The 27464-nt window shown below is 38.5% G+C and overlaps 1 long non-coding RNA gene across 1 annotated transcript in view; it reads left to right on the top strand.

Moving 5' to 3' along the window:
* The first annotated feature begins 9182 nt into the window (after positions 1 to 9182).
* Positions 9183 to 27464, top strand: part of LOC136865330 (uncharacterized) — a 33345-nt gene continuing 15063 nt past the window's right edge. The window contains exons 1-2 of the long non-coding RNA XR_010859460.2: positions 9183 to 9305; positions 22893 to 23009. This is a non-coding gene — a long non-coding RNA (uncharacterized lncRNA). The remainder of the gene's footprint in view (positions 9306 to 22892; positions 23010 to 27464) is intronic.

Raw genomic sequence — 27464 nt, 5'->3', positions numbered from 1 at the left:
CCTAATAATGCTGTTGTATACTGTTAGAAGATTTCTTGGATCCGAATCCCATTGCTTACCTGTCAAAGATTTTAATATGTTAATTTTACTACGTACTATAGGATCGGCGCTATCCATTTGCTGTTTAGTTTGTTAAGAATATGTATTCTTTAATATTTTACTGATTTTTAACTGCCTTATTCAATTAACATTAGATGTGCGCCCATATTGCCTTTGCTCATTGCATATCATTGCCGTAATTTTAGAATGTTTATTTCTAAACCACGACTGTGTGGCCATTTGTTTAATTCTGTCAGTGTTTGGTCCACCGCTGATCGGCATTCATGATCCTTTATTTATTTATTTATTTATTTATTTATTTATTTGAGGAATAAATCTCTAAATCATTCGCGAATTGTATCAATCAATCAATCAATCAATCAATCAATCAATCAATCAATCAATCAATCAATCAATCAATCAATCAATCAATCAATCAATCAATCAATCAATCAATCAATCAATCAATCAATCAATCAATCAATCAATCAATCAATCAATCAATCAATCAATCAATCAATCAATCAATCAATCAATCAATCAATCAATCAATCAATCAATCAATCAATAAATAAATAAATAAATAAATAAATCGATCAATCAATCAATCAATCAATCAATCAATCAATCAATACTGATCTGCATTTAGGGCAGTCGCCCAGGTGGCAGATTCCCTCTCTGTTGCTTTCCTAGCCTTTTCCGAAATGATTTCAAAGAAATTGGAAATTTATTGAACATCTCCCTTGGTAAGTTATTCCAATCCCTAACTCCCCTTCCTATAAATGAATATTTGCCCCAGTTTGTTCTCTTGAATTCCAACCTTATCTTCATATTGTGATCTTTCCTACTTTTATAAACGCCATTCAAACTTATTCGTCTACTAATGTTATTCCACGCCATCTCTCCGCTGACAGCTCGGAACATACCACTTAGTCGAGCAGCTCTTCTTCTTTCTCTCAATTCTTCCCAACCCAAACATTGCAACATTTTTGTAACGCTACTCTTTTGTCGGAAATCACCCAGAACAAATCGAGCTGCTTTTCTTTGGATTTTTTCCAGTTCTTGAATCAGGTAATCCTGGTGAGGGTCCCATACACTGGAACCATACTCTAGTTGGGGGTCTTACCAGAGACTTATATGCACTCTCCTTTACATCCTTACTACAACCCCTAAACACCCTCATAACCATGTGCAGAGATCTGTAGGTACGTTGTTTAAATCTGGGTTCAAAAACACCAATGCAGTTATTAACATTCCTATCTTAGCCAAAATTGAGTAAATTAAAACTGCACACCATCATATGTACATAATAAACCAAATATCCTAACTACAGAGTGCCATAGATATAATAGTAAGTCAGTCTAATCTGCGAAAATCGTGCCACGAATTCCTAATCATATGCCAATGTATTTACTTATTCTCAAATATCTCTTCGCTGTGCCAAGATTTTGTCAAAGAAAACCGTTCTTCATATTAGCGTTGACGCGCTGAACTTCAAATATATATATATATATATATATGCGAGACTCCATTTTATTCTTGTATATTTATATTACGTAACGTATAACAAACAAGTAGCCTATCAATACCTTCAGCTTGAAAGTCACTACGAAACATATTATGTTTGGCTCAAGTTATACACTCAACTTAACATGGCCTGAATCCTTCACTTGCAGTGCTAATCCTAATATAAATATTATATGTAACACAGGAATTCGCAATTCAATCAGCTATCCCTTACTCATGCAACGAACAGAAAACATATCTCCTCATTCTAACTACATCTTGCCACATTAATATTCCATTTCCTTTATATATACCTCCATATTTAAAAAAACATATTCATTTAACTCCATTTAAATAACCTCTGTGTTACGGTAGAAATACTTAATAGCCTGAATATTCTTTCACACACTGCAACTCCGTAATATTTCAACATTTCCTTACAATACAATTATTGTACTGGCCATGTCTGCAACTCATTTGACCTCAAATATTAGGTTACGTCTTGTATCTCGCATGCATTTTCTACAACCACAACTGGTTTAACGTTTGACGGTCTGCTCGTATAGATTAGCACTACACATGCACATTTGCTCAATCTGACCTTGTTTCCATTAACCTAAAATTATCTCATAAGCACCATAGTTATACTGCAGAAATTGGCACATATCATCGGTTAATAATTGGCATTTATACTCTAGTATCCGTTCATTGGCACTAAATCTCTTACTTCTAGCACTCCTGCACACATACGAAATATTTTTCATCAACTAATTTCAAATTCAAAACGATGCAACTCATAATACTTATCTCGTAACGGGATTTTGCTGCTGGATTTCTCCTGGTCTAGGACATCTTGGAACAGGCAGCCCCTGCAGTTCAAAGATTACGTCATCTGCGGCTCCGACTGGGAATCTTGGCTTGAGCTTTTCATCTTGAGCGATCAATTCCATCTGTTTAAACTGACTCCATCTTGTCACCATCTTTCACACACTGCAACTCCGTAATATTTCAACATTTCCTTACAATACAATTATCGTACTGGCCATGTCTGCAACTCATATTGACCTCAAATATTAGGTTACGTCTCGTATCTCGCATGCATTTTCTACAACCACAACTGGTTTAACGTTTGACGGTCTGCTCGTATAGATTAGCACTACACATGCACATGTGCTCAATCTGACCTTGTTTCCATTAACCTAAAATTATCTCATAAGCACCATAGTTATACTGCAGAAATTGGCACATATCATCGGTTAATAATTGGCATTTATACTCTAGTATCCGTTCATTGGCACTAAATCTCTTACTTCTAGCACTCCTGCACACATACGAAATATTTTTCATCAACTAATTTCAAATTCAATACGATGCAACTCATAATACTTATCTCGTATCGGGATTTTGCTGCTGGATTTCTCCTGGTCTAGGACATCTTGGAACAGGCAGCCCTTGCAGTCCAAAGATTACGTCATCTGCGGCTCCGACTGGGAATCTTGGCTTGAGCTATTTTCATCTTGAGCGATCAATTCCATCTGTTTAAGCTGACTCCATCTTGTCACCAGTTCTCATGAAATGATAAAACAACAAATACATGGTAGAATGCATATTTCACTGGTGATCAGTAGGGTATTCAATGCGTATTAATTGCCTTGTGATTCTCGTATTGGTCGTAAATATCTTTCTTAATCTGATAATTTCTTTAACTCGGCCTACTTTTTGTTAATTCTTTAGCCTAAACAGATATTGTTTCCCACTTGGAAACAATAAATTATGCCTTCCTTAGCATAAATTTGCCGCTATAATATTGATTTCGGCAATGTTCGACTCGGCTGTAGTCTCTTTTTGCTTCTGAATTTGGCTGTTGCAATAATAAATATTCTCCTTCAAATCTTCGTTTTTCCTGCCGATATTTTGCAGAAAAAGTCTTCAACGATGTCTGTATATTATTACTTTAATATTTAACGTTGCGCTAATCCTTTTCTTCTCCTTCAGTAGGTTGTGCTGATCCTCTTCAACTCGTAACTTTTCTCAAGGTAGTCAAGAATCGGTTCCATTCAAATTTGTTTTTATGGTCCATCATTATTTAATCTTGAGACTCTTTTCTTTGCGACCGGTCGATAACGATTTACTATATCTCTACTCTGTGCATTTGCACATTGCCTGAAGCTATTGTACGCCATATTTGTCCACTGTTTCCATGACATTTACGGCCGCTAATGTAACGTAATGGTACACATGATTAGTGTTTGACTGGGCTTTGATGACTAATACACTGCTTCTCTTGAGTTGACATTTCGAGGCTTCATTCCAATAATCTTAGAAATGGTCTGAAATGGAAGTTTAGAGACGGATTGTGAATTAATTTCTTCTTGTACTTCAATAAATTTCTGGTATAGCTCCTTAAGTCGCGTAGTTCATTCGTGGTCTCTGACTATATTGTTTTCGGCTCACAATCTCTATAAACACAGGATACGAGATAGTTTCCTCACACGACGTATACCATGCTATGCTATTTGATTAACAACTGCCGTAGATTCAAGACACACCAGAGTGCCGAAATGTCTCGAAATATCTTCACTAAGCTGACTGACAGGATGTGACATTTATACACTCTTATATACCAATCTACTGCATTGGAATTCAATCACATAATCTTGAGTTTAGGATATGAATATTTAACCAACTGACCTATACAATGAAAATGGGCTGAAGGTCAACATATCTATAGTTCATGAATGAAATATATCACTTGATTCTGAATTTTAATTTTTTAGGTGGTAATTTTATACAAGGTAAGTGCCACGACTAATGAAGACAAGAACAACAAGAATACCGTCTATGGCAGCCTACTTCAAGCAGGAACCTTCACACTGTTATCTGCCATAATTGGAAAGACCTTCCTGACCACTCACCGATATGTACTCGGGCGACTTAAAAGTGATAATACCTAGTATGAATACTCGAGCCAATTTTTACAGCTCTTGGATCCCACTATAAGACCTGAGTTGGGAAATGAACAGGACACAGAGATGCTCCAAAGAAAAGAAAAGTGTTTATGAAACCAGAGTTAATTTATTGAAATTTAAATATAACTTGGAGTCAATCAAGGTTTATGGTCTTCTGCTGCGATGCGCAGGTCTTTTGAATATTTAAGGGAGAGAATTGGCTTACCATCCTGGCTTGAGATTGTAGTGATGGTGCTGAAGAAATTCTGTCAAATTTTAAATCACCATCTCTCTCCCAATATTTAAGTACGGTTTGCTATATCTGTTATATAAAAATTCAGTTAGTGAATGTACTGAGTCCTATCGGGCTACCTTCATTGGAAGGCAGTTTTAAAATAGTAACATTTAGTATTCGTCGCATTCAGTACAACCACACAAGGCAACAAGTTATCTTTAAGACATAGTGAGTTTCTGCCTTCTTCGATCACCTCGAAGTGTTTTAATCCTACACAGGTCATAAATTACAGTCCTGAAATTAATTTGTATACTCAATCGTACAACATTACCACAGTTGTCCACAAATTACACTCTCATACTCTATTGCCAAAACAAGATAAATTTTGTTTGAATATTTGACAGACATCTACTCTGTTCTGCTAATGCTACATTTGTGTGTATAAAAATGTATGGAACGCGGTATTATCTTAGTAAATTTTATATTTCAGTGTGTTCAAGCCCTACCGTCCGTTGTCCTGAGAATGGTTTTCCGTGGTTTCCCATTTTCACACCAGGGCTGTACCTTAATTAATGCCACAGCCGATTCCTCCCACGTCCTTGCCCATTTTCATTCACCATAATTCATTTCGTCTTCATTAGCTCTATGCCATATAAATTCATCGCACCTCATCCGCGACCCCCTATCAAGAAACGGGTCTAGGCGGTAGACATACTTGCTGGGCTTTGTTTGGTGATAGGATTAATCTTTTGCCCATTATTTTGTATTTTAGCGGATAAAACATGCGCAAGTTCAGTTAATACCTACATATTCATGGCTACCATTTAGAAAAGTTTAATTATTGGAGAAAACTTAGAATAGGTTATTTGAACTGAATATCTGATGTATATTCAAACCAAATTTGAGTTATATTGGTCCACTAACAGCGTAATTAAGCAAGAAATGAGGAGACACCATTTCACTTTAAACTATTGCGCGATTTAAAAAAATAATTTCGCACACATTGTATTTTCAGGTTAATATCTTTAAATAGAGCATAGCAGAATGTACCCATCGTTTAGTCCCACACCTCTTTTAATTAAATAATTTGGTTTATGTCTTCTGGCGATGATATGATAGGAAAGGCATAGAAGTGGGAAAGAAGCTGTCGTAGCCTTAATTAATGGACAGCCAAATAATTTTTCTGGTCTGAAAATGGGAAACCACGGATAAACATCTTCAGGCCTGTCAACAGTGGGGTTCGACCCCATTATTTCCCGGATGCAAGCTCATAGCTGCGCGGTCATAACCCCACGGCCAACTCGCCCGGTCCATTAGGAATTGCGTCTGACAATCGTCACGTTGTCCGACTCGTTGGCTGAATGGTCAGCGTACTGGCCTTCGGGTTCGATTCCCGGCCGGGTCGGGGATTTTAACCTTCATTGGTTAATTCCGATGGCTGGGTGTTTGTGCTGTCCCCAACATACCTGCAAATCACACACCACACATAACACTCTCCTCCACCACAATAACACGCAGTTACCTACACATGGCAGATGCCGCCCACCCTCATCGGAGGGTCTGCCTTACAAGGGCTGCACTCGGCTAGAAATAGCTACACGAAATTATTAAAGTATTAATCGTCACGTTGGTTTCCTCTACTTCACTTACCCTCCAAGGCCTAGTCCACTATTCTCCTCCATTCACCTCACCGATGAAGCCGGTCGATACGTTGAGCTTCATCCATCGAGTTTATTCCTAATTTAGATTTTGTCTCCTCATTTTGAGTACCCTTCTGTCATTCTTCGTACCTGTTTGTACCTGTGCTACTTTCGTGTCCGTTACGAATAAGATATTCAGAGTCCACTCGGATTTCACTCTCTTACAATGTCAGTCTGAAAAGAAACCGATGGAAAGATAGTTCCATCCAATAGTCCGGTAGGCGCTTGTCTTCAGTTTGTTTGTTTTCTAATCGCCAGTAATAGATCAACTACTCATAAATCAATGTTCCAATTATGAAGAGTTACTTTTATCTTCAATTTTAAAGCGTTACAAAAACAGATTTCGGCTAATTTTCTATATGCCCTATTTTAATTCTATTACAGTTAAAATTTCAAATTCCTATTGCATATTCAAATTATAAACTTAAAATATTCCGGAAGGTGTACATTTGAATGCAATTTCTTACAGAATTTTGAGTAGCTTTGGAGTTTTCGGCGCTGTTGTAGTTACCCTGTTAGAAATCTTACGTCGACAGCTAATTTACTACGAAGCTAGAAGACCCGTGCCACTCTGCAGTATTCCTTAGGCCTATACATAGGCCAGATAACGTGTTTTAATATGAAATTGCTCCATTCGCTGCTGAGTGGTTTCCTTTACAGAAAAGAAATGGCATATGCCTTTTAGTGACGGGAGTGACCGAGGAAGTTCGGCTAGCCAGATGCAGGTCTTTTGATTTGACGCCCGTAGGTGACCTTAGCGCCGTGATGAGGATGAAATGATGATAAGGAAGACGACACATACACCCAGCCCTCGTGCCAGCGGAATTAACCAAATATGGTCAAAATTCCTGAACCTGCCGGGAATCGAACCCGGGATCCCTGTGACCGAAGGCGAAAAGTCATGTTCCTTTATAGAAAGTGAGGTTCAAAGCTGAGACTCTTATTCAATGCGGTTATAATTTTTAGTCGTTGCCGTGGAAAACTCTACTCTGGGGGCGAAAATGAGATTCGTCTGTTCTACGTGCATCAGTGTCGCTGAGGAAAATATCTTATCTTATACGGGATAAAAGCGGAATTTTAAAACCTCCCGTGTGTCAATCGTGTTTTATTCAGAACAACGTCTCGCAAGTCATTTACTTTCGGACAGCATTCATGCAATTTTAGAGCATTAATTCTAGCTACACACCAATACCCTTTTGAGTATAATGCCAGGATGAGGCAAGATAGTCCAAAGCAGCCTGTTAATATCAGAGTGGCTGACTTTTCATTTTGCATGAATTTCAACCAGATATGTTTTGAGACAGGCTTTGCTGTGGAAGGTGGGTGGACTCAGGAAACGTTTTCTAAAGTTGAAATAACAGACATGATTAGCGAGAATGATTGACGTGCAAACAGGTAGGAACAATGTCAGGAGGGCCTCGGAATGAGTTGATATATAGTAGGCTAAGTTTGGGATAAACTTTGTCAATGAAGTCGTTCGCGTAAATCGGCTTCGGTGGTGCGGCCATGTGAGGTAAGTAGTGAACGAGTATAGTGAATAGTGAACTATAGGCTACCTAGAAGGGGGTAGTGTTCTTGGCGTCCATGGAGGATAATAGAAGTAGAACGAGACCAGGACGACGAGGGTTAGACTCAGTTTTTAATGATTTATTGAGAAGGGGCGTAGGTAAAAGAGGCTACAGAGCTACTCGCAAACAGAGGTGCTCAGTTAATTCACAGAGCTTTGCAAAACGAACGCTGAAAGTTATAACAATCTGTAATGTATGTATGTATGTATGTATGTATGTATGTATGTATGTACGTCACACTAACTCATCGAAGGTTTTTGGCGACGGAAGGATGGGAGGTAGGATTGGAAAGATACCGACCATGGCCTTAATTAAGGTAAAACTCCAGCATATGTCTGGTGTGAAAATGGGAAACCACGGTCAACAATCTCCTGAATGCAAGCTCGCACCTGAACGAACCTATGCATGTATGTTCAATACTTCATTCACTGAGACCAGGAAGAAGGAAGCAAATTCCTGTGACTGATATATCTATAAATTAATTATCAGATGCAGAAACCATGTTTAATAAAATGCACATGAGGAAATGGGAGAAACTTCCACACAGTGGGAGAGTTGGTATATTCCTTTCTTGGGAAGAGAAAAGTACAGTAATCTCCACCAGTTAATGAATCCAAGTATAAATACTTTCAGGAGCGTAAGCCATTCACTGAAACAGATCAATAATAATAATAATAATAATAATAATAATAATAATAATAATAATAATAATAATAATAATAATAATAATTTCAAAACCATCACATAATTGAAATGTCAGTTTTAATGTTTCGTTAGTTAACATTGGGAACAATGTAACTGCCCTCAAAACATTGCTTTGTGCTTGTTTGAAATATCCTAAGAATCTGCTGCTATTTTCTGACTGAAACAGGCTTGCAAACTGAACGTTGAAAGGCATAACAGTTTATAATGAAGATGCCTGCCTGTATGTCACATGGGAGTTTCTCCCGGGCTACGAAGATTTGTTATGTGTATTTTTCTAAGAAGTCTACCCCGCACACTGTACGGGAGTTGAATATCCTTCATTTGTTAGTCGCGTATGTTGCTGTGGGTAGGAGGAGACTTTCACCAGTAATTAGCTCTAATCGCTAATTTACAAGCTAGAAACCTTCATACACCGATAGCATATCAAACTGACGTTTAAAGTAGAACACGAAGAAGGTCAGGAGCCATAATTTTTCAATATTTCTGTGGAGGTAAATTTTTCTAATAGAAACTGTCGGTCAGTACGTTGTCAATATGAAGAAAATGACACTGCTGTCTCTTGTGATATTTCTTTGCATTCTGCTGTTTTTGGAAATAGATGGGGGTAAGTTTCGATTGCCAACTATTTATTTATCGTATGACTTTTAGTGCCGGGAGTGTCCTAGGACATCTTCAGCCCGTCTGGTGCCCAAGGGCCATCTACGCGTCTCGACGTGGCGTGATGATAGTAATGAGGCAGGGAAAGGGTGAAACCCGGTGACGGCATATAGCATACTCGTGTCGAATAACACCAACGAGTCTGCTGAAGGCTGAAAGTCCCCATCCGACGGACGAATCACCTCAGTACGTGCCCTCACTCCATATGGCAACTGTATTGAGGTTTGAAATTTAATCCAGGATTTATTACCCTGCCGGCCCACAATTTGCTGGTGAATATTTTTTCACCAACGGGACTCGAACTGGCTAACTACAGTGTCATACCATATAGACTTGAAGCCTTGACGAGCATTGCCACCGGACTCGGAAAGAATGGGAACAGGAACTTTGAAATGTGGTGTTACAGAAGAATATTGAAGATGAGATGGGTGGATCGAACGAAAAATTAAGAGAGGCCTACTAAATCAAATTTGTGAGATGAGAACGATTTTGCGAAAATTGACCAGAAGAAGGGATAGAATGATAGTACACATCTTGACACATCCAGGTTTTGCTCAGTTAGGTTTTGAGGAAAATGTAGAGGGCAAGAATGGTAGGGGTTGACTAAGGCATGAAGTTGACAAATGGGTTGGAGTGTATGCAGAATTGAGTAATTATTAAGGAAAAAAGAAAAAGTTAGTACTGGTTAGGGTGTCATAGTCTATGAACTAATGATCCGAGCAAGAACAAGAAGAAAAACAATAACAGCATCGTATAATTCAAATTAAAATACAGGCCAAATTAACATACAGAAATAATTCCCTCGAAGATGCTTTTCATAGTAACAGTGGCATTCTTATTTATTTATTTATTTATTTATTTATTTATTTATTTATTTATTTATTTATTTATTTATTTATTTATTTATTTTAAGCCTTTGAATGTGACACACGGCTCTGTCTTGCACTTAATCACTTAACTAATGACATTTTTTGAAAATTATTACAAAATACTGTATACAGTATCTACAAAGTACTTGAAGTAATGGAATAGAAATGTATTATAATAGGGGCCGATGACCTTAGATGTGAGGCCCCTTTAAACAGCAAGCATCATCATCATCATGTATTATAATAGTTATTTTGGTAATGATTAATATTCTTTATATACATTTTAAACTAACAATAGCCCTATATCATACTTTCTCCCATTCACTCTAACAATCATACACGCTGCTCATGTATTTAAGAGGAAATCTCGATAAGACAACTGACATGAGGCTATCGAAGAGCTATTTCTTATACTGACTGGGAGATAATTCCATAGCCTTGCCCCAGACACTTGGAAGGAGCGTCTGTGTACTGAGGAGTGATTTCAGGATATAATATCGGTAGAAATCGATCTGGTGTTACGCCCAAGGGTAGAGGAGGGAAAGTTAAAATTTGAGGATAGATTTTCAGGTGTGGATTCGTTCAGAAGTCAAAATATTGTGTCGCAGTGTGTAGATTTCTTAGTTTATCGATATTCAGCCGGGATAGCTTCTCATAATAAGGGGAGATGCGTGTCCCATAGTTCAAAGAAAATATAAACCTCATATATGAGTTCTAGTTCTAGGTATACATGTTTCTCGTAATTTCGGAGCTTCGTGTTACACATGGTCTTATTTTATAACTGTGCAGCAACACGACGCAAGCAATGGCTGACCAAGTTTCTGTTGTTAGCTTTTTTGAAGGAGGTGAACCCTCCGGTAACCATCTTAAACGTACTCAGGCCAGGCGTTTTCGTTTTTATAGCAGAGTGGGGGATCCGTTTTCTCTTAAGCTGAGTCACGAACATTCTAGTTTGGCTAACTCGTTACGTTAACATATCTCTGATCTGTTTAATAAGGTGAATCAATTATTGTCTGGGTTTGTTAGTGAGAAGAGTGATTGCGTTGCCTCATTAACTATGAGTATGAACGAGGACCATGATAAGTCTTCGGATAATGGGGAATCTATTGAACCACAGCGTGTGCCTGCCACATTTGAGCAGATAGGTAATGAGGTAACTAACAACAACTTCGAAGTTTTTCATTAACAGTGCCGATTTTGAACCACCTAACCCTCCGGTGGCCGCACCTGTATTGTCTCCAGGCTTTAGTAGTTTGACGCATCCTCTAGTCATGTTGCTGAAAGGGACTTCCAGATTTTCGGTCAACTCGACGAATGACGTCATTTCATTCTTAAGATTCTTAGTAGAATTCCAAGATCATGCTTTGGTGTTCGCTCTCTCACTCTCTCAAATTTTGCAAATCATATACCCTTTCACCTTCGGTGTCTTGTCAGACAAAACTGTTAAAGCAATATCTGAAAGGAGCTCCATTGAGGCATTCAATCCATACCTTCTTGGGAACTTCATTTCTTCTAGAGCCTTGTCTTCTTTAGTTCAGAAATACTACTTCAGAGTTTAGAGGCTGGATGAAAATCTAGCTTATTTTGTTCAGGACATTAAATTCTACGCCAAGCCTGCCTGGTTGCCACGATCGTTAAGGCGTTGAATAAACGGTCTGACACCATGGTTAGCCGGTTCGAGTCCCATTGATGGAAAACATTTCACCATCAGGATGTTTGTCGCCAGGGCAGGAGAAGTGATGGTATAGAATTTCTAATCATTAGATTGCGTGCCAAAAGCCCGGATTAAATTCCAAAACTCTCCGCAGTGCTCATATGGAGTGAGGGCATATGTCGCTTCCATCGGATGGAGACGTTAAACCTTGAGCGGTCCCCTTGGTGCTACTCGACAGGAGTAGGCTATGAGCCGGCACAGAGTTTCACCCTTTCCCTTTCTACTATCAAATATCACGTCATTCATTTCATGTCATTAATTCCACTCAGTCCTCAGATAGGACCTCGTTCCTTGGTTTTGTCCTCTCATCAACCCGGCTTCAAACTCTCATAGTATTGAGGGGATGGTATCTGAGGGTTCCCAAGAGGTCCGAGCATCACATCTGGAAGTCGGCCGCTGCGTCCGCACCTGTCGTCAACCCTGGACACTAAAGCTCGGACTTGGATTACTTCGGTGCTGTAACCATCACAACTCTACAACTAGCAAAAACAAACAAACAAACAAACAAACAAACAAACAAACAAACAAACAAACAAACAAACAAACATGCGTCTTAACCTATACTCTGTCCAGGTGTACTTGCTAGATGAAGTAAACACGAGCAGCTGTCTCGCTCTACTGCCGCAAACGGGTGCTGGGAACGCTAGTAACATTCGTGAAAACATACGCTGGCTCGCTGAGTCAAGCTCTGTTGTACGAAATAAACACATACACAAACAAGTACAAATATAACATAAAAAAATCATTAATAATAAAATAAATACACGAACTTTGTTAATAAGATAACTATAAGGAAAGAAAATAAATCTGAACATAACATAAACTGGTTCACCGGTTATTCACTGTCTACGATGGCTTCAATCCCTTGCATAGTGTCGTCACTGTCGGTGTCGTCACCCAGGTTGACGACAAAGCGTTCTATGACATCCTCTGCAAGGTCATCGAGTTTCCAATATTGACCTCCTCAACATTGATGACATGTTGGACACACGACTTCCACCTATCAAGCGTGAAATTTTGCAGCCCTTCCATCAGCAATCGTAAACTTTACGTTATTCCGTGCCACGTGTACTTTAACCTGACTCCACACAAGTTCTATAGGATTTAAAGAGCAATGATAGGGTAACAATCTCAGAACTTGTCTTCCAGATTCTATTCATTACAATCTACGCGAATGTGCGGAGGAATTAAGGACAAAAGCTCTATTTTTACGCTGTTTACTTTATAGTGAATGCCTTTCGTTTCTACTCACTTTTGTACATTTGTCTTAGTGCAGTATTTATTGGGCAATCTCTCAACCTTAACGGAATGGTAAGGGGCATTATCTAACACAATCACGGCATTATTTTAAGGTCAGGCAGAATATCTTTAAACCACTTTTCGAACACATTACCATCCATCTCCTCATGGTAATCCTTTGTGGGTTTTGATTCGAATAGGAGCAGTCCTCCGGCAACGCACCCATTTTCATTCCCAGTTTGAATAAGAATGAGTCTCTTTCCCTCTCCGGAGGGATTTCTTAAACCACCCGATATCCCTCGAGAAACGCCTGCTTACCGGACGTTATATTAAGATCCTTCCACATTTTGACTTACCGACGTCACGTCAAGATAGGAAATAGGCCTAGAACCCTATCGAAACTTCTTTATTTGCCGCAAATATTTGCGTCTCCACAACACTATTTCGAATTAATGCCCACTGGCGATTTCGTGCAACGAACTTAAAACTCATTATTTTTAGAAGCCTATGCAAAGTTGAGCGTGAGAAATTAGGCAAATAATCCTCCCTGTTCACTGAAGATAACATTTTGTTCAATGTGGAAGTTTCATTCCTAAATAATTCGTGATTTTTCTTACGAATGCCATCCTTTGTGACTCTGTCGTACTTTTCAGTCAGTTGTTTCACTTTCCGAGATTTTTTCAGTGTCACCACCTTCCCACTAGTTTTTACCTCACTTATCCTTGAACTATAGATGCTGGCCTTAGAAATAGCCTACCTGAAGCACTTGCAACTAAAGCTGTTACTTCATCAAGAGTACGTTCTGGGTAGTCTTCGCAAAATTTTGTAAATATATTCAAAGCACCTTTCTTTTCACCACTGGTCAGTGGTTCTCCCTTTCGGTGTTTAATTTAGGAAGCCCAGGCTTAGCCATTGCATAAGAATTATAACAGATTTATAATTACGCTAAACATGCACACCGTAAATTAAACAATTTCACACTGCACTGCACTACACTAAACTACACTGCATGACACTATTATAGGAAGACGCCTAAACATATACATTCTTCAACACAAGCTTTAATATCTTAATTGGAAGTCGAATAACGTACAATACTCAGAATATCTCGACAGGGACTGTCTTGCTCACCGCTGTTATGTAGCACGGATCGTATTATCCCGGGAGCTCTTCCAGATGCGGGACTGCACCCCTAACTCTTTCAGATATCGTAAGAGAATTCTTCATTAACACGTATACGTTTAAATAAACCTAGCGTGATTTCTATTAATAACATCGTGAGTAATATGTTTATGATTATTATCTCTGTTCAATAATAAGTACTAAGGAGAAAACAAATAGTACAATTTTTGATTTGTGGAGAATGAACATAAGGGGTAGCCAACTTTCCCTCTCGCTCCGTCCATTGTTCTTTCTCCCTTCAGTGTGTTTATCCCATCTCTCAAGTACGCTGAGATGGTCTATAGACATACTCAAGATTACCGATGTATTTCTGAATTTAATTGTGTCGAAATTCAGTAGTGTTTCAAAATTTCAAAACTGTTCACTCTGTTGTAAAACCTTAGGAAGTGGAGGTCTGTACCAGTATTCCCCGGTATTTAAACCGCGCACCTTTTCCACTACGGCCATCACTGACAGTGATTTAAGAACTTTTAAGACTTTCTAGAACTTTCTTCTCCGATGGTTAAATGGCCCTGGCATATATTTTCTAGCGATCTCTGGTGGGATAAGTCCCAGTTTATCGCCAAAGGAATTTAATTTGTTATAGTTGGTAAACCGTTTTACTGGTTATTGTTTTTATTTGCCAAAGTTGTCAACATTTCACATTGTTCCTCCTCTTATGTAATCCGCCTATCAGATGCCTGTAACCAAGTTCTCTAACCAATCAGAACTCAGGTTAGTGAATGGAAATTTAGCGTATCGGCACTCTGGATTCTAATATAATCTAGAACATTCCTCTGCGGATCTACTTAAGGCGAGTGCTTTAGGGCCGTCTTGTCTCATTTGCTCCAGTGATTGAGTGCGCGACTTGACGGTGGTTAGAGGGTGCAGAAGGCTGAGGGTGGCTGGCTTGAAGAAGATCCAGCGCTAACAGGTAATGGCAGAATTAACTTAAATATGTGAATGTGCCGGGAGTAATTTGTGGGGACTCAATTTATGTTCCCTAGTGGACAAAATGTTTAATTAAGGGAGCATGAGTGGTTACCCTCGTAACTCTCCCCTTCTACTTTTGAGCAGGGTGACTGAAGTTTATCAACCTATAAATTTGGAAATTAATCTCGGACTTTAAATATTCAACTTTTAGTCACCTTTTTCAGCATGGGATTGGCTTTTGTGTCACTGGGACTTAAGCCCACTTAGGTTCTTGTTTTTCCAGAATACTCTTTTAAGGAGTGCTGGCTTTTCTCCTCCTTGCCTTTTGTTAATGGTCTGTATTTGTTGTAACCTTTATCTTTTCCTTCTTATGGCCTAGTAGTATGGGCAATATGCCCCTGTACATACATTACGGTTTTGCGAGTAAACCGTGTCTACATTTAGGTTCCCTTGGGGAATTGTACTTCACTGTTTGTGAAATATTGTAATTGATAATCCCACCATGGGGCAACCTGGGTATGAACACCATGAAGTGGGGTCACACAATTGGTTACTAGTCAAATTGAAAATGTAATAAACGACGAATCGCTTTATTGAGGATAGCCTCTATGAAATTGGAGTTCATACTCTATAATGTTTGTATTTTTTAGGAGCAAATAAGCTCTTCCATATGCAGGTTAATGACTGGGAGTTTCTTCCTCCTATAACTGTACCTGATTAAGGACCTCTAAGTCCAATGTATTGCTGGAGCTGACCACCTCTTTGTTAGATGTTATTATCCTCGAATAATTTTCAATTCCTATGTTTTTTCTGCTTCTTGTTAAACCATTAAAATACTCTATTTCGATTTTAGGAAAGGAAAGAAATGCTATTTCCAATTTTTGTTAGAGTAATTTTTACTCTATGTGGTTCCATTTCCAGCCATTCACCCCAGGCGCTTCCTCTCCTCTGCGATCCACGATAAATCCCTGCAACAAGTGTTGTTTATTTATTTACCATAAATCACACATACTTTATGGATGGTCTCGTGAAAAAGGGCAAACCCCATCTATATTAGATGTTTCACAGATGCCTAAGTTGTTTTTATTGGTTTTATATCGCTCCGATTCAGACTTGTCTTATGACGGCGATGTGATTACACAGGATTAGGACTGGGAAAGTTGTAACCGTGGCCTTAATTAAGGTATAGCCCCAGCATTTTTGGTGCGAAAATTGGGAATTAACGAAAATCATCCTCAGGGTTGCCGCCAGTGTGGTTTGATCCCGCAAGCTCACAGTTATGTGGCCAGAACTATGCAGTCAACTCACTCGGTTGCATACTGTGACACACCGAGTTTGTCCTTGTGTTGCACTATTCTGACGTCGCACTCGCGGCTATGTCTCGAGCGTATCAATTTGTTATATTCCCAAACATGACGTATCTTTAGTTTCTCTTTGACATTTCTTTGGCGTCTCATGCCATCAATATCTGACGAAGCATTTCTCTCTTGTGACACACTTTGCCTTCCGCTCTCTGTGAGAGACAACAACAATGTTTGACGCGAGGAAGGTGGAAACGTTAAGCTACAAAATGATTGCACTAGATTTTGTGTGATTTATCAAATGGATTTATCGTTCACCCTACGCGACTATCTGCCCAGAGTCAATGATTTTGATTATATAGAATCTGCTGGTTCTATTCTTCGGGATGTAAGCTATTTATTTTAATTTTTGGTTTACCGTAGTTATGCTGATCTCGTATACTGAGACCATGTTCCACAGGTTTTTAATTTTCATTTGCTGTAGGTTTTATTTGTTTCTCGTGTGTGCGTTTGTTTTTCGTACTGCGCCGTTCCTGCGTCCAGGCATGGACGCAAGAGATCCAGACTAGCTCTAAGTACAACATTGATTCGATGGCTAAGATCTATGGGTTATGAGTTCCGTAAGAGAAGAACGCTCTGGTCAGTTAATGGCAGATTCTAACCAACGTTGGAAGACGTCTCTTACCCGTTACCAGTTAGATACCATATCCATATTAGTCATTAGAGAAATCGTTGTAGACTTAAGACAGTACGGTCTTACATCTAACACTTATTCTAGGAAGACATAGAAAGAGTAATGAGGTTCTAATATCCCACATTTATTAAATTATTAAGTCAGTCAATAAAGGAAAATTCATCTTAAATTCAATCGAATGAATATTTCTTGAAGTAAATAACTCTGTATTATTCTTAAAGTCTGTGTTCATCACCAATGTTCCAGAAAGTCATGTCATCTGACCTCTACTGAATCATTAATTCACAGTACAGTGTCGTGACCTCGTTATATCAAAGGTAATAATGGCTGAACCTACGAAGTTACCGTAATATAAACGCATGCTAGGGCTCCATCACTCCATTTTATAAGTCCTTTGGTCCCTCAAAACCGTAGAATATTAGAAGCATAGAAGAATATTGTACAACATTAGGGAATTATTTATAAAATTAATGGTTTCATTCATATGCAATTCACCTAATAAGTTTGGTAATATTGAATTAAATTAATATAAATGAAATTAAAACATTCGAGTGAATGGTATTGACAAGAAATGAACATTAAAATCAATAACTTTAAAAGTGTTGGATGCATCCATTAAAATAAGAAATAAAGAATTATATCAGTTACTATTTACAATGTCTCCGATTAAACTTTCTTGAGAAAAATAAAGAACGCATTTGGAATCGTCAAGTAAGTATTCAGATAAGGATTGGAGTCTTATCGGTTATTCTTCGAATAAATGTGAAATTCAGTTCATTAATACCTACTCCCTACTCATTAAAATGATACGTGTTATTTAAGTTACACTAAATGTATGTATCCATACAGGTTAAAATTCTCAATGAAAATCATCACAATACTTCTCATGACCTGGATTGACTAGTAGGGCCTACACTCTCATATGCTTTGCCGTTTAAATATTCATATTCTTATGCTCAATTGCCTCTTAGTCACTCATATTTCCTTGTGTTATTCATCGTAAGTTAAGCTATGTCCACTGGAAGTCGTAATCACCCTCAAAATAATGTTATCGTAAGATTTAAATTATAGACTTAAGGTAATATGACCTTAATTCAGGGATAAATATTAATTTAAGTGCGTATTTGGTTGTAAGAAACGTCATCACACATATCCTACTAAGTTATTATCAAACATACTACCAGTGGAAAATCTAGTTGGTTGGAAGACACTATCTTCGACTAAAAATCCTTGTGTGAATATATATGTCACCAGTGATCTGTCTAGTAGCTTGAATATTATCCGAAATGAGGTTATAAACTGTGAGAGTTGTCAAAATTATCCGAAATAATTCAGTGAAGCCTAAGTACAACCATGTCTACCTGCATGATTATTCAGATGATCTCAACATGGATAATAGCGCTGCCCATCAGCGTCTAGATCGTATCCTAAACTACGTGATTCTGCATAAGATTAAGAACTACCGTTTGGAATTGGCAAAGATTCAATGACAATCTCAGAAAACATCACTTGAAAATCACTTCATCTCACCTGTGACAACTATGATTATTCACTCGAAGAAAAATAAATAAATATGACCATCATAAGTCACTATCATCCTTATACCATTTCTATAATATGTCAGTTATCACTCTTACTTCACCTATAATAAATCTCTCACTATATTATATGCATATCAATTCATTAAACTGCACGCCAAATGTGCCACGACATTCTTAAAATATCACCTTACTTCTTACCGTCATAGTGTCAAATTTAACATTATAACTCTGAGCAGTACAATGCCTTATTCCTTCATAAACACTTCCTATATACGATCTCGTACCATGTGACCTTAATTACATTAGTAAACACTCGTATTAATACCAACTTCAGACTTTACTCTTCACTGATTATAATAACAACACTAATCATTTACTCTCACATATCATTGGAAACATTACGATCGGAATATCACTTGGTGACCACGCCTACTAATGGATCTGACGTTACACATAGATGAGTACCTACTTCCTACAACCTCACCTAGACGTTTGTCTACGCACTGTCTTCGCACGGAAGTACACATATCAACATTTAATTATAAAAAGGTAATATTCTCTTACTTACGAAAACGACTCAGATAATGGACTTAGCTTGTCTTAAGGTGGTCTCGATGTCTTCTCATCTCCGGTCATCTGAGATTAGGATCTCGTCATCTGGTTCCTTCACGAGTGATCGGGTTCATCGTAGCTCCTCACAGCTGATTACTGGTCATCTGGGCTGATCAACATCGTATCGCCTCATCAAGGTCCAAGTAGCATTGCCTTGCTTCTTTACAGGTTCATAGTGGAGTCTCGTATGTATGGAACAGAGCAACAACAAAATATGTGATTCATTGCAGTCATTCTTCAGTTAATATATCTCTTGGGAAGCTTAAATTGTGTAGGTTCTGTTATGGTACAGTTTAGTTCAATATAACAGCTTCAAATCGGCTAGGATAATTGCTAAGTGTTTATTCTGTTTGGAAAATGAAGTTCGCTCCTCTATGTTTTTGTTAGTGCAAGTGCACTCGACAGCTGATCAGTACGTATGCTTACTATTGAGCGGTATCCGATAAATTTATATATGCTCTGCGTCAATTCGTGACGTATCTCTATTATAATCTGGGTAATCTCCTTTTTATTGTATTTTAAATTTCGCGCAGCGATTAGATCTTGATAATAGATGGTATGCTTGTAGCCGCGAATTATATTTTCTTCTAAATTACGCTATTTGCTTCAGATAAGTAGATTCTTTCAATCTAGTTCGATGGCTTCTTGCTGCTTCAAGGTCTGATTGTGTAATGAATGATGAGAGAATTTTTTTAAATAATAATATGTTTAAATAATGTCCATTTGTCATTCTTTTCCTGCGCCTTCTAGACATGGTTCTTTCCGTAACCAACCGACGAAAATAACTACATTTCCGTCCGTATTGACGTTAAATGCATTCACATTAACATCTTAATCGCCGGGACTCCATATTTGTTCCCACCAGCTCGCATAAAGAACTGTGAAACGGCACAGTACAAATTATTCAATCTGTGGGAACGGGAAAAAGGCTCTGTGTGAATGATGTGTGTTTGCCTGTTGTTCTGAATTGAGACCCTACGCTACGTTTTCTTCATGGTTATGACTGGCTGAGCTTATGTTGGTGTTGATGTTGCGTTAACGCTAATGTTGTGTAATTCATGTTCGCCCTACGAGAGGCGATATGAATATGTCATCTAGCGTGGATACTGGATAAATCTCATGATCGTAACTGGATGAGCCTATGTTTTATGTGGTGATCCTTGGGTTACGACATGGTAAGTTTTAATCAAGCTCGTGGGCCAGTGATCTTATTTATCATGCAGTACGACTTTTCTCGTAACGGGTCTTGATAGTAATATTTATTTTTGTCTTGCACACATTAGGTATCTACACCGTGCGCGAGTGAGTTGGCATCGATTTATTTGTTTGAACATATGTTATTTTTTCCGTATCTCACAGGTGTCTATTTAACACCACCCTCATTTTTCTTGTTATTTGCTTGTGTTCTTGGCTTACACGCCGGTTTGATTGTTTATTATAAAGATTTGCTCTCCAGTTTACCTTTTTCGTTGTTGGATACTTTAAACGATCTCGTAACTATGGCAACCTCTCATCCTTCATATGTTGTCCATTTATTGTTTCTTGCCGGGCCATCTTCCCGGTGTTCTTTTGTTTATTGTCTGGGGATGCGGATCCTTAGAGGTGATTGTTGTGAACCGCGTCTTTTAAGATAAGATACGACTTAAACTCGTGTGTGGTATTACCGAATGCTCGTTTGTGTGATTTAAGAAAGTAAATGTTTGCTTTCAATATACGTATCCAACTTCTCGCTTTGGTGAAAGAGATGGTTCGTTCCAAATAGTTAATTATTTCACCAAGGAAGAGGTATGTTTTTATTCTAGTTGTAATTACAATTCACAACGTTTCCTTACAATTTTGGTAATATCTACCAAACGGCACTTATTATGGGAAACACAAATGCGCGTTTTAAAGCCCTTACGTCTGTGATGCATAAGTAATCTCTTTTATGTATCCCCTCTTAATTTTTGTTCACTTTACGTTTTTACTTGAATTCCTATTTGTGTTAATAAATTTATGTTTTTGATCCCATTCTTTTATTTGGGGGTGCGGGTTATCACCTTTCTGCTTCCTATCGTTGATTGATGAGGTACGAGTCCAGCTTCGGACTGTTTTAGACTGTTCCGACCAGTCCACGAGGTATTTGTGTTATTAGGTGTGTGTGTGTGTGTGTGTGGTGGGGGGCACAGCACATAGTAAAATGCAGTGGACGTGGTTCTGCGGGAAGTAACATTGGATTTTTGACTTCATGTTGTTGTATAAGGTAGGCCAAAATTTTCTTATGCAAAAGTATTTTCTGGTCAAGCATCTGGTAAAAGAGTGGACACGTTATAGGCATCATGATGTAAGGAACACGTTATTTTTATACAGAAATATCTTTCGCCAGTGACATGAACTTAAAACATTGTCGTAGATGAGAAGAGTTTTTATCCATGTCACATAATTTGTCTGCTTTCCGATACAGGCCAGTCAAACTAAATACTTCTTTCCACTGCAGATCATACGAGACGGATCTCTCAACTGGCCTCCCAAAAATCCGAACCTAACAGCCTACGGCAAATTACTGCGTTTCTCAATAAAGGAAAATATTAACGGAACTCATTTCAACTCCGTTAAGGACTCGTGTCTTCAGATGATCGGTCTAGAAATGCTGGGGTGGGCCAGCGAACGCATATGGAATCAAATCCAATAATTATTAATTATTATGCGTTGAGCGTGATGGTCATCATACGAAACTCGACGATGTAGAGCAGAAGTGACTCTGATCATAATGGTATTTTTTCCGCTTTCATTCTTAAATATGTCTTTTTCAGTTCACAACAGTTTCTACATTGATTATCATATTCTTCTTCTTACATCATATATATCCGATCGTGACTTTCGATGTTGAAATGAAATGTCGTATGGCTTTTAGTGCCGGGGGATCCCAGGACGGGTTCCGCTCGCCAGGTGCAGGTCTTTCTATTTGACGCCCGTAGGCCACCTGTGCGTCTTGATGAGGATGAAATGATGATGAAGACAACACATACATCCAGCCCCCGTGCCATTGGAATTAAACAATTAAGGTTAAAATCCCCGACCCGGCCGGGAATCGAACCCGGGACTCTCTGAACCGAAGGCCAGTATGCTGACCGTTAAGCCAACGAGTCAGACACTTTCGATGTTAATTTTTCGGAAGTGGGAGATGTTCTGATCCCGATAGCCAGTTTCCAAACAACTTTCTAATGTAAAAGTATTTTCTGGTCAAATATCTGGTAAAGGAGTGGACACGTTATAGGCATCATGATGTAAGGATCACGCTATTTGTTTTTGGAGAATGACATCATAATGACTTTTCCCTTCCTTAAGGTTTCTTCACTCTTCATATCTTAGATCGATTTACACTTAATGTGTGGTAAGCGGTAAATACGTTACTCAGGGCACTAATATTACCCTTGCTTACTTTTTGTTAAGTAAAATTATATTATTTCATATTTGTTCTCTTTATTCAGCAGGCATTTTCTTCAGGAGGGGATGCACACCTGGAAGACCTTTCAGAAGAGGATGCAATTATTGCATCTGTGGTCCTAGACAGGAGGAGTTCTGCACAAGGGCAGGATGTTAATAAGGTATGACTATCTGGAAAATATTTTTTGAAAGTAATAATGTAATACTCAGATTAAATTACAACAACAACAACAACATCAACTACTACTACTACTCCCATTAGACCAATAGTAAATTTTAAAGATGCACCAAGTTACAATTTAAGCAAACAACTCAACCTAAATCTAAAAGAGAAAATTTCACTTAAAGGAGACAGATCAATTAAAACAGCCTAGAACTAAATAAAGAACTAAATAAACTTAAAATAACAGAGAGCACACGTATGATATCCTTTGGCATCACTAACATGTACATCAACATACCAACCGATGAATTAATTAAAATTATCGAAAATCAACTTAAAGAAAACACTTCTCTACAAGAAACCACATAAATTATTAGCCTTCTTAGAACAACACTACACCAAAATTGCTTTGCATTCAACGACAAAGTCTATTGCCAAAAAGAAGGGTTAGCCATGGACTCACCATTACTACTACTACTACTACTACTGTACGTATGCCAAGTTCTTTGACCTAAGGTTGATTACATCCTCAACAGCTATACCTTCAGCTGGCATAGATAGTTGAGGCGTCACCGGGAAATTAGGACTGAGACAGCTTCCCGTTGCTTTCCACGCCGAATAAGAATATAATACGCCCTCTGAAATGCTGACACCAGTCGACCATATGAGTGGCACCTTCACGTCAGTCATCACAGGGACTGCCTGCGTAAGGAATGGTATTGCTAATAACACTCATAACTCAGTCACTTTCATATCGTCAAAGCCAAATACCCCTATGGGTGGGGGCGATAGAGTAATATTTATGGTATACCATGCTTATCGCAAGAGACGATTAAAAGGGGCTATTGGGGCTATCAATTTTGGGGTGTGGGTTGGCGACCACGGGGCACATAGCTGAGCCCTGGCATAGCTGCCACTTACTTGTACCAGGAACCTCACTTTCATCTATCCTATCCAGTCCCCCTATCCATTTCTTATTCTTTTCTGACTTCGATGGTATTAGATTTACGAGACCTAGAGAGTCTTTCATTTGCCCGTCCTTCGTAGGCCTTGTCTTTCTTTGCCCGATACCTTCATTTTCGAAGTGTCGGACCCCTTCAAACTTTCCCTCTGATTAGTGTTAATAGAGGATGGTTGCCCAGTTGTACTTCCTCTTAAAACAATAATCACCACCACCAACACCACCGTTAAAGCCGCAGTTGAAACTGAGACAAGCCAATACAAATTACAAAACTTAAATCTGGCCCAAACCAGGAGACGTAGATCACTTTGCACTCAGTATATCGCCAAAGATGGATCTGGGTAGACATTTATTAATAAGGCCATATAATACTACTTTAAACCCAAACACTAATACCAATTGCCAACATTGGTGTGCGGAGCACGTGTCTGCCTCTTACCCTGAGGCCTTGGGTTCGATTCTCGGATCGTCCAAGTATTCTAATACTGATTTAATTTTGGGTTCACTCATTGAAAAATGAAAATTCACAGCCTGTTCCTAGTTTGAACCGGGTCAGGAATCTAGCGGCTATGTTAGGAACTGAGCCAGCTGCCGAAGCCTGTCGCACTCCTCTGGAGCAATGATCACTGACTGACAGATGGAAGTATGACTGGAGAGTGTTGCCGGAATGAAAGATGACAGCGAACACCGAACTACCCGGAGCAAAACCTGTCCCGCCTTCGCTTTGTCCAGCACAAATCTCACATGGAGCGACTAGAATTTTAACCACGGAGCCCAGCGGTGAGAGGCCGGCGCGCTGCTGCCTGAGCCACGGAGGCACCTTGGGTTCTCTCATTTTCGATGTAAAATTGAGGAGTTCTCTGATATGAGAGGCAGTGGGCCCAGCTGAGAAAGTCAAACAATTGGGCTGAGTATATCATAACTAGACATCGGAGCTTTAGGTCCAAAAATATAAGTTATACGCGCCTATATAGGTGGAAAAATGAATAAAATAGGTTCTTATCGGTTTAAAGTCCGACTCATTGGCTGAATGGTCAGCGTACTGGCCTTCGGTTCCGAGGGTCCTGGGTTCGATTCCCGGCCGGGTCGGGCATTTTAACCTTAATTGGTTACTTCCAGTGACTCGGGGTCTGGGTGTGTGTGGCGTATTCAGCATTAGAAATCATTCTAGGTAGACATGCAGGTCGCCTAATAGGCCGTATAGGAGAAAAAGACCCGCACCAGGCCTCTCCGGAGGCCATACGCCATTATTATTATATCGGTTTAAAATAGGCGCAATGAAATAAACGAAATACATATGAAGGATTACTGTGCGAGGAGAAATAATAATAATAATAATAATAATAATAATAATAATAATAATAATAATAATAATAATAATTTATTTACCGGGCGAGTTGGCCATGCGGTTAGGAGCGCGCAGCTGTGAGCTCGCATCCGGGAGATAGTGGGTTCGAATCTCACTGTCGGCAGACCTGAAGATGGTTTTTCGTGGTTTCTCATTTTCACACCAGGCAAATGCTGGGGCTGTACCTTAATTAAGGCCACGGCCGCTTCCTTCCCATTCCTAGGCCTTTTCTATCCCACCGTCGCTATAAGACCTATCTGTGTCGGTGCGACGTAAAACAAAATAGCAAAAAAGAAATAATTTATTTAAAATAGAAGATGCATTACATTATCATGTAGCAAATAGCTTACAACGCAACAACAAATTTGCTTATGCATCATTGTCATTTTCACTGCGTTTCCGCCATAACTTTGTGCGCAGTAAATTATTATTATCATTTCTAGACGTAGTGGTGTACGTTTATGCCTGGACAGGATTAGTTTGAATGTTTTCATCAGGTTCTCTGCTTTTGTAAATACAGACAATGATTCAGTGAGACTGAATTTTGACGACTAATAGTTTTATAGTGTTTGTAAAGAATGTGAATTTAGCACGAATATATGTCAGTTCCCTTAGTTTCTTCTCTTGTAGTACTGTATACTGTGAGTCATCTTAATGCACTGCGAGTCACCTTCTGAGAAACTGTTCAAAACATTTTCTGTACAATGGATGTTCTCACTGTAATACTGAACAGCCTGTAAACATGCCATGGACCCCAGCTTGTTAAAAATAGCTGCTGGAGGGGTCGGCAGATTTGGGCATTTTCTTTAAAAGCAGCAAATCTTGTATTTGATTTTGAAAATGCTTCCTTTACTGAAAAAAGTAAATCGTTCACTTTTGGGAACTGATTTCTAATTTCTTGTGCGACTCGGTGCGGTTCATGTGCAAGACAAGTATCGGGAATAACGGCAAAACCCACAAATTCCTGGTTCCAAGGTTGTTTCACCCCCCACCTCCACACCTACCCTCTCTCATGCTTGGCTTGCATCTTAGAATATCTTCTGTGAAAACTTAATTTATAACTGTTAGGGTCTTCAGTCTGCCGAAACTAATTTTGAGTAATAATAATTATTTATTATTATAAATTAAATGATTCGAAAATGAAAGATCTTACCAGAAACATAATTATATAATTAATAACATTAGTGTTTAATTTATGAACTGTATAATATTTAAAGCTCAGAATGGCAAAAATAGGTCGTAACGTCATAATAGGCACTGTAAAATTTTCTTTTACTGTGACGATAGGTACATAATACGGATAATTGCCACAGATAGGTTTGATAAGGTTTTACGGAAAACAACAGGTAAATATCTAACGATCCGATGTCTAATCATAACACTGACCACGTATCACTCCAATATCAGTAGGCCATCTCACTTGGCAGCAGGTGTCTTGGCAGGCGAAGGTACGTTTCATAATACTACCAATTAATGTGACTATGTACTTTATGAATTATAAGTAAACCTGGGATTTTTAGACTTAAGATATTAAAGTCAGGTTTTTCAACCCTTATTTCGGGAATTTTCTTAGAATGTATATATACAGTCTATTTTGTAATTTTAAGGTTTCTCTGGAATATAAATAAAATAATAAATAATGAACATCCTACTATTAATATATTGCAAATGTTGTTAAACTTACCTTAAACCATCCCTTATTATAGTATTGTAAGTCTAAAAGGTAGCTTGATGGTTCACGCAGAGATAGTGAAATGTCTTACGGAACTATTTACCAATATTAGAAAATATTAATAGTCTATTTTCTTTACAACACTGTCTCTTTATAATAAGAATTTTATTGCAGCCAATGGCCATTTTAAGAAAAAAAATATCTTTCCACTTATTGTCACAATGTTGTTTTTTTTTTTTTTTTTTTTTTTTTTGCACTTCTAATTGTCATTTCCACTATTCATTAGCAAGTTGGGTGATCGTTTGTTGCCTACGCTTGCACTGTAAAGCGTGATACTTCTCACAGTGTTGGTCACAGAGTCTACACACGCAATCCGGGCCTGGTTCATGATAATTCAAGGTCTGGCATACTTTATGATGAAACCCATGTATGGCAAACCTCGTAACTGTATGCCGTAAGTCATATCCTGTGC

Source organism: Anabrus simplex, chromosome 1, assembly GCF_040414725.1.
Source record: "Anabrus simplex isolate iqAnaSimp1 chromosome 1, ASM4041472v1, whole genome shotgun sequence".
In the NCBI taxonomy this organism is placed as follows: Eukaryota; Metazoa; Arthropoda; class Insecta; order Orthoptera; family Tettigoniidae; genus Anabrus; species Anabrus simplex.
The sequence above is the reverse complement of the archived record's forward strand: the minus strand, read 5'-3'. Positions and strand labels throughout refer to the sequence as shown.